The sequence below is a fragment of the Vulpes vulpes genome, chromosome 5 (genome assembly GCF_048418805.1).
Source record: "Vulpes vulpes isolate BD-2025 chromosome 5, VulVul3, whole genome shotgun sequence".
NCBI classification, from domain to species: domain Eukaryota; kingdom Metazoa; phylum Chordata; class Mammalia; order Carnivora; family Canidae; genus Vulpes; species Vulpes vulpes.
The window spans coordinates 4,259,709-4,271,864 of NC_132784.1; positions in this window are offsets into that span (position 1 = coordinate 4,259,709).

Sequence of the window (12,156 nt, forward strand, 5' to 3'; positions counted from 1 at the left end):
GAATAGAGATTTTCCTGGAAGCTGGAAGTTTAGACAACATATTCTTTGTGCTCTGAAGATGGTGCTTTTAATGGAATTTAAGTGTTCAGTCATTTTGGTTGGCTGCAAGACTACTGGGATATAAGTATAGCCCCAAGTTAAAAGGTCACATATTCTACTGTGTTATCAGGGTTCAGTAGTTTCTCCTAGATAAATGATTTTCAAATTTCTGTAGCTTTGATTAACTTCCAGACTTCTGAAATGTCTAATGGTTAATTCTGTTTTGTCATTTTTTTTCCCATTGTTTTTGTGGGAAGCAATTCACTGAGGTTATCACTCTACTATTCTGGTCAATCACTCCTGCTTATTTTTGATGATTAAATTAAATTCTCATTGTCAAAGCATATTGTACTCCTTATAAACATAAATTACATCCATGGAAAAATGCATACTTTATGTTCAGTTAATGATGTAATTTCAGCCATTCAGCCAGTCTGAAGTTCATTCTTTAGATTCTTCAAGAAAAAAAATCATTAAAGCAATATTCCCTATATTTTTTTGTACGGAAATAAAACTGTGCCTGTGGCTTTTGTGCTTGAATATCAGTTTGACTGGATATCAACACACGTGCTTATATTTTATTTCCTTGAATATCTTATATATTCTGTGATACAAGATGTTGCCATTAAAAAATCTGATTGCCACACAAGTTTCTTTCTCTTCTAAGTTACTTGGCCATTTGCCAAAAGATGCTTTCTTTTTTTGTGTTACAGTAATTTTAGTTTAATATGCTTTAGCGCTTGCTTGCTGTTCTGAGCAGATTTCCACAGGTATGTGGCATGCTGTTCTATTATATAGGTTCAAGTAATATCTTAGTTCAGAAAATTTTTCTTCAATTCTTTTTTTAGTATTGTTTTATTCATTGCTTCTGTTTTCTTCTTTGGGAACTCCACATCCATGTATGTTGGATTTCACTGGCTTCTTTTCAATATCTATTCTTTTGTCTTGAATTCTTTTTGTTTCTACTTTGTTTTCAAAAATTTTTAAATATTTCTTCTATCATAAAATAATTATGTTATGCTTGTTTATGTTGTCCTTGGATTCTGTTACTTATTTATATCTGAAATGGTATATTTCTCTTTTTTGTGACTTTTCAAAATTCTATCACCTCTCTTTTTAAATCAACCTTTACTTAATCACCTGGTTTTTAGTATTTTCTGAATGCAATATATGTTGCCTATCTCTCTTTTAGTTTCTCTTGCTTCTCTTTATAGGCACATATTTCTGGGGGTGCTTTCATTCTATTAAAGTTTCCCATATCTTTGAAGAGAGAAATGCATCAGGATAACTTATATAGCTTTATTTCTCTGAAAATCCCATTTCTCTTGTTTCACAAAGAGAAAAAAAAGTATAGTTTCATATTGTTTGAGTCATGCCTTCTCTGTTTCCATTCCTAATTATATTTGAATGTTCTTTTTTTTCTTTGCTTATATCATTTAATGGAGGCTCTATCCCTAGTAGTTTCTCTTCATGGGATAGATCTATCCTGTCATGGTTTTGGTTTGTAATTTTGGAGATTCTATAAAATCTATATTGCCCCAGCATCAAGGATCTCTGGCAGGCATCTGAACTGACACTTCAGGCTTCTTCTAAGTTTTGGCTGCTCTCTTATTTGGGTTGTTATATTAGGTGGTAAGTGCTTGTTGTCACTTTTGGAGTTTGCCTGTTCTCATGGTCTTAATAAGTCCTGTTGCCTTTCTGCATATGGAACTTATAGGTATTAGTTTTTCCTTGCTCTTGTTTTGGGATCTTTGGGATATCTTCTCACAAGATTTTATTGTATATGTTGTCTTTATGTTCTTATTTAGCTTGCTTTGGTTGCTATGTGTGAGTGTGTGTGTGTGTGTGTGTGTGTGTGTGTGTGTGTGTTAGAGGAATCAGGGAAATTAGAAAACAATTTTGCCATTCCCAACAATTTCTTGGAATCCTAATAATTATATTTTCACAACCTGATGTTTGTATTATTTTGCTGTTTTATAATTTTTTATCAGAGATTTTGTATCCTTTTTTTGAGTTCTTGCTTCATAGAGGCCATATAGCATTTCTTCTATCTCTTAAAGAAATAGTGATAACAATTTTCATCACGTAGGTTGTGTAACATGTCTGGGATATAATCATTAATTGTCCAGGTGATTTTTTCCTTTCCCTTTTTTAAACTTTGAATATTTTTAATTGATATGCTAATAATGGAGCAACTTTTTGAAAACAGTCTTAAAAAGTCACTAGAAATATTTATTAGAGAAATTCAGCAATTGAAGGGATGCTTGCTTGTCCATAAAAGGTTTATTTGCCCTCATGCATGACTCTTCTGTGGATTAATTACAAAGTGCTGAGTAAAGGGATTGTGCATGTGTGTTTGAGTGTGTGAATATGTGTGTGTATGTCTCATTTAACCTATTCTTCTCTTGACTTGAAAGATCCAATAGCTACAGACCATTTTTACCACCTACATTTTTTCCTGCATCATTCCATGTCAACAGTTATTTTTTCCCCCTAAATTTCTGGTACCTTCTTATTCAGCACCATGTAATTTGCCATTCCATAATGTCAGAGTTCAGGGATGCTCCTCTAGGATGTTGAGAAACTTAATCTTTTTTGTTTGTTTGTTTATTAGTGTTGTTTCAATTGAAAGAGGAATTATTATTTTGCTCCTTGGGGTATAAAATACATTTTGCAGACCTATAGCCTTTTTTTTTTTTAAGTAATCTCTACACCCAATGTGTGGCTTGAACTCACAGCCAGGAGATTGAGTCACATGCTCTACCACTTGAGCCAACCAGGTACCCCTGGACTTCTAATCCTTTTATAGACCAGAAGAGATTAATATTTTCATTAGATGGCCTGTATTATTCTGGACCAATATTTACAGTATTTGACATGCTTTCTTCACATATTATACTTTGCATATTAGGTATTTCCTATTTTAATTGTAATGATCTTTATTGCTGTTTTTCTTGCTTCCAAGTGCATCTTTAAGAAGATATCTTTATTTTGCCGTATTAAACCAGGGTTATCAAAATATGTTTCACAAGGAATCTTTCACTGTCAATACTACTGTTGGCTTTACTAGCTGTAGAAATCCTTATAACATTTTCCTGTTATGGTTTTCATTGCCATGGACAGAATATTGGACATATAAGAGTTTTATGCCCTTCTTATGACTTTTTTTTCTACTCTTTTAAATAAATTTGATGCATTTTTTTCTCTTCCACTGCTAAGGAAAAGTAGTCATATAGATTTAATCCAGCCTTTCTTTTATTAATCCAGTCATATATTGAAACTTTATATGTACAAAGCATTAGTCAAAATGATAAACAAGAAAGTCTTTATCTTTGGGATGCCTGAGTGGCTCAGCAGTTGAACATCTGCTTCATGCTCAGGGAGTGATCCTGGGATCAGGGATCGAGTCCCAAATCGGGCTCCTTGCAGGGAGCCTGCTTCTCCTTCTGCCTGTGTCTCTGCCTCTCTTTCTCTCTCTGTGTCTCTCATGAATAAATAAATAAAATCTTTAAAATGTCTTTATCTTCATAGACCTTTGTTCTAGTGAGATGAAGACTATTCAGACGAACCTACATGACTTCCACAGGTCTCTGCGGTAAAGGCTTCTTTAATAGATCATGTTCACTACCTTCAAAATCTATTATTTCCTCTTTGAACTTTAGTCTTATGAGGCTTTTATTTACAAAGATACTAGTTTTCCTGATCAGTTATAAATAATGCTGAATATTTTATAATGTAGCTCTCAGAGATAGATTGAATGTGTTGATCTCTAAGGTAACATTATTTAAATGTATCAGAATATAGTTATAGAAGTATTTGCATCGAATACAAGTCTTTAAAAAATACTGAAGGAAAATGAAGCAGGTTGTGTAATATAGGCCACATGGCATTTAGTTCAAAAGAAGATTTTACAAGCTGATTAAAAATAAATCCTGTACCTATAGAAATATTGACTGCTTCCCAAATCAACCATTAATCAATATATCCAGAGACTTTCAAAAAAATTTGCAATGAGTTTAACTTTTCTCCTCTTCAAGTTGTTTGCACAGATCAATGAAAAACCAATTGCCCTTTGTCTGAATTGTAAGATACCAAATAACAGAGTTACAGATTTCTTCAGTCAACTGGATAATTATTAATATTTTGGTTACCTTTTAATTTTAAATTTTTCTCTGCAGTGAAATCTTGCTCTGTATTTTTATCCAGTGGTATGACCTAAACCCTTGATTTCTAGAAGGTAATAGTAAATTAAAACCAATTATAATTAGTGTTCTTTTGAGCCCAGAAATCATCAGAAAGAGCAAGATGGAAACTTCTACCAGTATCTCCTAAACAGTCTGTCTGCTCAGTCCACATACTCTTGTGTGCCTGTTTTTATAATAGGCTCATTATCAAAGCCGGTAAATAGACCTTTAGCTCCAATTAATCCCTGTTGTTCAGTCTACTGTGTTTATCTTGTAAACTTCAGCGCTGAGCTGATTGAAAATTAGCTTAGGTGGGCATGTCATGATTTCCTTACCAACTTTTTTTTTGCTCTGCTTTGACCCAAATTGCCCCTGAGCAGTCAGGCCACATCTAGGCAGTTGGATGCCATCTACCTATGGTTAAAGATGACATTACAGAAAGGGGCATCAACCCATTGTGAGGACTAGGAAGTGCAATAACCACAGACTATAGCAAAGATTAAGTCAAGGTCCTAGAGTAACTTCCCTGAAAACAGATGGCAGTGGCATGCAAAAGTTTTTGGGGCATGTTAACCAAAGATAAACCTCTAATGAAATGAGAAGTCAGAATTAAGCAGAGGGAAAAGCTGACCTGTAATGTGGTCTCAACTAAAGCTATAGCCATGCCGTGGGAAGCTCTTAAGCTGACATAATTTTTCATAGGGACAAGGCCTCTGTTTCCCTGGTCAGTTTCTGTGGTGGTGACATAAACTTGGACATGCAGTTCTCTAAACCTGATAGATATAGGATCCAAAAGACCTGGCAGCTGGTCCATGTGTATTTGTCCTCATAGAAGAGATCTACTTGGAGCTCCAGAGACTCCATTGCTGTCAGTAAGTCAGACAGGCTGAGGGTTAAGTATAGAGTGTGGTTTTAAGGTTATAGAAGTGCAATGATTAAACAGTAGCCTTGCTAAACTTTGATGGCCATGAAGGAAGGTTTAATGTTGTAATAACATCCATTTTTCTTCAAAAAGAATGTCAGCCCAGACCCACATAGGCAATGATTCTTCCCATAAGAAAGTACAAACTACAACCCTTTGTATCATCACAGACTAACAGATAATTGAAGGCAGAACAATAATTACTTGGGTACATGGGCAGGGATAAAATTACATGGAATGAACACACAGAAAGAATTTTTTGTGTGTGTTTTCTAAGCATTGAAATAAAGCAGGAAGCTGACATTTCACAGAACACTTGGGAGAATCCAAGTACTATCAGAGTATTGATCATAAAAGCTGGAGTTTGTAAGTAACCTTTGGACTTTTCTCCTCTAGTAAGAGCAGAGTGCTGTCAAATGCCTTACTGGGAAAACCCCTCTGGATTTGGACTCATCTCAATGTATTTCCCTTCTCTCTCAGATCTTGGCATTTGACAGTTCATAGGTGGCCTGGGGTTCAGAGACTCTGAAACCAAACAGAACTACCAGTTGGGATAATAACCTGAGTCATGTGCAGTCTCACTAGCTGTGAAATTAGACTTGTACCCAGACTCTAAGTCAGTCAGTTTAAAATAGACCAAGATACCAGAGGAAAGGAAAGTGAATCCAGATGTGCACAGCCATCTCCCCACTTCTGCTCTCAAGTCGTTTGCTCATCTTCAGGCAGAGGGCTTGAAAAGCAAGAGGAAAACAATAGGTTAGAGTGTAGGGAGATGATAGAAACTTTAGCAGCCTTACTGTACTGAGAAGATAAACAGAAGTTCTAACCCATCTAAGAGAAGGGTCCAGGCAAACAGCCCAACTGCCAGTGATAGGAGTAAGGACAAACTCCAGTAATAGGAGTAAAAATATGAGCCAGCTCTCGGAAAACTCTGACACTCACCTTCAGACAAGCTTGAGCAAGACTAAACTAAGGCCAGCTACCCAAAATAGATCTTTTGCAGAAGGAAGATAAGGTCAGCCTGAGCTTTGAGTTATCATGTACAAATTTTCAAACATACTGTGTGGCATTCAGTTAAAATTAGTAGGTATAATGAGAATCTGGACAACATTTTTTTTAAAAGGGAGGAAGAAAAGACCATACAAATAGGCACACATGAAACCTCAGTTACCCAATCATAAACGGGCTTGCAAATAACTGTAATTAATATATTAGATAAAATAGGTGACAGGTAAGAGAATTTCTAAAGAGATTTAGAATTCACAAAATAAAAGGCAAATAGGAATTACAGAGATGAAAGATATAGCATGTTAAATTAAGAAGCCAATATTCAAATGTGACAGCAAATTTAAAATAAAGAGAAAAATGAGAAATCTATAAAATAGCAGAAAAATAGCCAAATTAAAGAATGGAGATAAGAAAATAATGGAAATACAAAAAAGATCATAAATGAGAAACAGTGAAAATGATTAATATATGCATGACTGGAGTGCCAGAAGGAGAGCGACAATGGGGCAGATGCAATATTTGGGGAGATAGTAGAAAATAATTTGCCAACATAATTTAAAGATTTTAAACCACAGATTCAAGAAGATTTACACACCCCAAGAAAAATACATGCAAAGGAACATAGAACTAAAAGTCAGTCATGGAGACAACTTTAAGTGAGATTGAGGAAACTTCATGATGTCTAAAGAGTAAGCATAAGCTGTCTTCTTGCTAGAAATTAGAGAAGGTAGAGACATCAGACACCATTTCAAAAGTGTTAATATAAAGTATGTGCCAACATATAATTTTATATGCAACAAAATATTCCTCAAAAAGGAAGGTAATATAAATACATTTCAGAAAAACAAAATGTCTAGTTTTGTTCATAAATTGATCTGTGTGAGAAGAAATTCTACAGAAGTTACTTGAAAAATAATCTTAGATGGAAGTGTGAAAGTACAGAAAAGAATAAATAGTACATATGGGGAAGAAAGTAAATCTAAATTTATATTGACTATAGAAAACACTTTTTTTTTTTTTTAATTTTTGCTCCTCAGATTGGATATCAAATTGTTCTGCATTCAAATTCATGGGCTCTTTCTTTTGCTCAAATCTGCTGTGGATCCCCTCATATAAAATTTTCATTTCAGTTATTGCACTTTTCAGATCCATAATTTCTATTTGTTTCCTTTTTATAAAGCCTGATTAAGATTCTCTCTCTCCCTCTGCCTCTGCCTTTCCTCACTCTAGCTTGCTTGCTTGCTTGCTTTCTTTCTTTCCTTTTCTTTCCTTTCTTTTTTCTTTCTTTCTTTCTTTCTTTCTTTCTTTCTTTCTTTCTTTCTTTCTTCTTTCTTCTTTCTTTCTTCTTTCTTTCTTTCTTTCTTTCTCTCCTTCTTTCTTTCTTTCTTTCTTTCTTTCTTTCTTTCTTTCTTTCTTTCTTTCTTTCTCTTTCTAAGTAAATAAAGTCTATAGTATAGGTATTTGATAAATATACTTAAGGATGGTCCTTGTATGCCTAATTTACTGAAAGTTATTTGTTTTTTAATTATGAATATGTTTTAAATTTTATGTAATGTATTTTCTACATCCCATCATATTATTTCTTTTTTAACCTGTTAAGCATATATTTTCCAGTACTAAACCATTCTTTGCCCCTTCCTTTTTTTTCTATAATAACTTGTTGAATCATGTTTGCTCTATTTTGTTTAGCAATTTGTATTCATATTCAGAAATATAATTGACTCATAATTACCCCTTATTGTGCAGGTATTACCTTTTAATGTGTTCTCACTTCACATTAGCTGTGTATTAATGTGTGTCTTTTCTTGTGTAAGCTCTTATATAGAGTTGAAACCTTGAACAACATGGATTTGACCTATGCAGATCCACTGACCAGGGATTCGTTTTGGTATAATACTGTAAATGTAATCTCTTCTCCTTATGATTCTCTTAATAACCTTTTCTCTTATCTAGCTTACTTTATTATAAGATCATAGTGTACATAATTCATATAATAAACAAAATATTCATTAATTGATTATGTTACTAGTAAGGCTTCTAGTCAAGAGTAGACTATTAGTAGTTAAGGTTTGAGGGAGTCAAAGTTAAACATGGATATTTGATTGCATGATGGATCAATGCCCCTAACTCCTGCATTGTTCAAGGGGTAACTGTATTTGATATAATTTATTTTTGAATGCTTCCTAATAATCGACAGTAAAGCTTTGGTTTGTATATACACTATATATAGACAAAGTGACAATAACATTTGTTATTCAAACCAGTATATTTTTAATTTTAATTCCAGTTAGATAACATGTAGTGTTATATTAGTTTTAGGTATACAATATAATGATTCAGCAATTCTATATATCACTCAGTGCTCATTGTGTTAGGTGTACTCTTCATCCTCTTCACCTATATTACCCATCCCCCCCACCTACTTCCTCTCTGGTAGCCATTAGCTAGTTCTCTATATTAAGAATCTGTTTTCTGGTTTCTTTTTTCTTTATTTGTTTTGTTTCTTAAATTCCATAGATGAGTGAAGCCATATGATATTTGTCTTTCCCTGACTGATTTATGTCATTTAGCATTATACTCTTTAGTTTCATCCATGTTATTGCAAATTGCAAGATTTCATTCTTTTTCACATCTTTATCCATTCATCTATTGATGGATATTCAGGCTGCTTTCATAATTTGGCTATTGTAGATAATGCTGCAATAAACATAGGGGTGAATATATCTTTATGACTTAGTGTTTTTTGTATTCTTTGGATAAATACCCAGGAGTGGAATCACTGGATCATATGGTTATTCTGTTTTTAATTTTTTGCAGTACCTCTATACTGTTTTCCAGAGTGATTACTCTAGTTTGCATTCCCACCAACTGTGCAGGAAGGTTCCCTTTTTCTCCACATCCTCATCAACATATGTTTCTTATTTTTTTTTTTTTATTTTAACTATTCTGCTGGGTATGAGATGATATTTCATTGTGGTTTTGATTTACATACCCCAATGATGAGTGAGCATATTTTCATGTGTCTCTTGGCCATCTCTATGTCTTCTTTGGAAAAATGTCTGTTCATGTCTTCTCCCTATTTTTAATTGGATTATTTGGGTTGTTGTTGTTGTTGTTGTTGAGTTGTGTAAGTTCTTTATATATTTTGAATACTAATCCTTTATTCAATATGTCATTTGGAAATATCTTCTCCCATTCAAAAGGCTGTTTTTTAGTTTTGTTGATTGTTTCCTTTGCTGTGTAGAAGCTTTTTATTTTGATGTAATCCCCACAGTTTGTTTTTGCTTTTGTTTCTCTTTCCTCAGAGACAACTAGAAAAAAGTTGCTATGGCTGATATTAGAGAAATGGCTGCCTGTGGTCTCTTCCAGGATTTTATGACTTGAATTCTCAGTTAGGTCTTTAATCCATTTTGAGTTTGCTTTTGTGTATTGTGTATGAGAAAGTGGTTTAGTTTCTTTCTTTCTTTTTTTTTCTTGTGTGTATAATTGTCCAATTTTCCCAACACCATTTATTGAAGAGACTGTTTTGTACCCATTGCATATTCTTATCTCCTTTGTCATATAATTGTGGGTTTATTTCTGGGATCTCTATTCTGTTCCATTGATCTGCATGTTTAGCTTTGTGCCAGGACCATACTGTTTCGATTACTACAGTTTTGTAGTATATCTTGATAATTGGGATTGTGATACCTCCAGCTTTGCTCTTCTTTCTCAAGATTGCATTGGATATTTGGGATCTTTCCTATTTCCATAATTTTAGGATATTTTTTTTTGCATTGTGAAAAATGCTGTTGGTATTTTGGCAGGGATTGCATTAAATCTGTAGATTGCTTTGGTTTTACACTTTAGCTGTTTTGTTCTTTTTTTAAAAAAATATTTTTTATTTATTTGTGAAAGAGAAAGAGGGAGAGAGAGCACAAGCAGTGGAGAGGGGCAGAGGAAGAAGGAGAAGAAGGCTCCCCACTGAGCAGGGAGCTTGATGCAGCCTCAATTCTAGGACCCTAGGATCATGACCTGAACCAAAGATAGATGCTTAACTGACTGAGCAACCCAGGTGACCCTATTTGTTCTTAAAACAACAACAACAAGCACGATATTTGTTTTTTGCAATCCCTGAGCTTATAATATCTTCACATTTGTTTGTGTCATCTTCAATTTCTTTTATCAATGCTTCATAGTTTTCAGAGTGCAGTCCTTTCACCTCCTTGGTTAAGTTTATTCTTAGGTATTTTGTTATTTTTGGTAAAACTTTAAATGGGATTATTTTCTTAATTTCTCTTCTGCTACTTCATTATTAATGTATACAAATGCAATGGATTTCTGTATATTGATTTTGTATCCTGCAACTGTACTGAATTCATTTATAAGTTCTAGTAGTCCTTTGGTGGAGTCTTCAGGATTTTCTATATATGGTATCATGTCATCTATAGATAGTGAAATTTTTACTTCTTCCTTACCAATTGGGATAGATTTTTTTCCCTTTTCTTATCTGATTGGTGTGGCTGGGACTTATAATACTAGTTGAATAAAAGTCAAATTTGTACTTTTATGAGTGAAGAAAGTCACTGTTAATATTTACACTGGGACAATAGGAACAGATTAGATCCTGTACCAGCAAACTGTAATATATTATCATTTTTATTACAGGTTTATTAATTATTTTTATTTTCAATTTTTTTAAATCATAATTTCCAGGAAGTTGTAATTGTTTTCAAAATTTTCTGTTGAATCAGCAAAGAATTTGTCTTTGTATTATTTTAGCAGTTAGCAATGTTTATGTGATAATTTTCATTCTTTTTCTCCCATAATACATTCCTAGATTTTTGCTTTGGGTTTTTCTTTATCTGGAATTACTTTTATTTACTCCTTTATTCTTATTAGTGCTTTTTCTGGGTGCAATATTCTGTATTTATGATTATTTTCATCAAGGACTGATGAAATCATTTAATTATCTTTTGGCTTTTTTTTTAATGAGAAGTCTTTTGACAATATAATTTTGTCATCCATTTGTGTTAATCTGTTTTTCTTGTGTGTGTTTTTTTTTCTTTCAAGATTTTATTTAAATTATAGTCAGTTAACATATAGTGTAGTATTAGTTTCAGGGGTAGAATTTAGTGATTCATCAGTTGCATATAACACCCAGTGCTCATTACATCAAGTGCCCTCCTTAATTCCCATCACCAATTTACTGCATTTCCCCATCCATCTCCCTTTTGCAACCCTCAATTTATTCTCTATTGTCAAGAGTCTCTTATGGTTTGCCCATTTTTCTGTTTTTATTTTATTTTTCCTTTCTTTCCTCTATGCCTGTTTTGTTCCTCAAATTCCACATATGAGTGAGATTATATGGTATTTGTCTTTCGGACTGACTTATTTTGCTTAGCATAATGCACTCCAGTTCCATCCACAAAGTTGCAAATGCTAAGACTTCATTCTTTTAGATGGCTGAGTAATATTCCATTATGTAAACATTTTAGAGATTATCTCTTTTCCCTGGGTGGTCTGTGCTTTCTCTCTGCTTGTACTGATACAGGTTTCTTGTTACATTCATTGCTTGCAATTTGTTGTCTTTCCTGAATCTGATGGTTTGGATAGTTAATTGTCCTTCTGAATATTCCATATTCTCTGTTTTCTCCTTCTGGAAGTCTGTTTTTATGTATATGCCAGCTGTTCTTTTTCTATGTTCTGTCTCTCTTAACCTCGCATATTTTTCTCATTCTCTTGCCTCTTTGTGCTGCACACCAAGTAGAATCTTCAGACTTATTTTTATATTTTCCAATTTATTATTCATTATATAATAGTATATCAATAGTGATTCTATTTAATTATATTTAAAATCTTGCATTTCTATACACTGAGACCGAAGAAAGAGAAATTAAGGAGTCAATCCCATTTACAATTGCACCCAAAAACATAAGATACCTAAGAATAAACCTGACCAAAGAGGTAAAGGATCTATACCCTAAAAACTACAGAACAGTTCTGAAAAAAATTGAGGAAGAC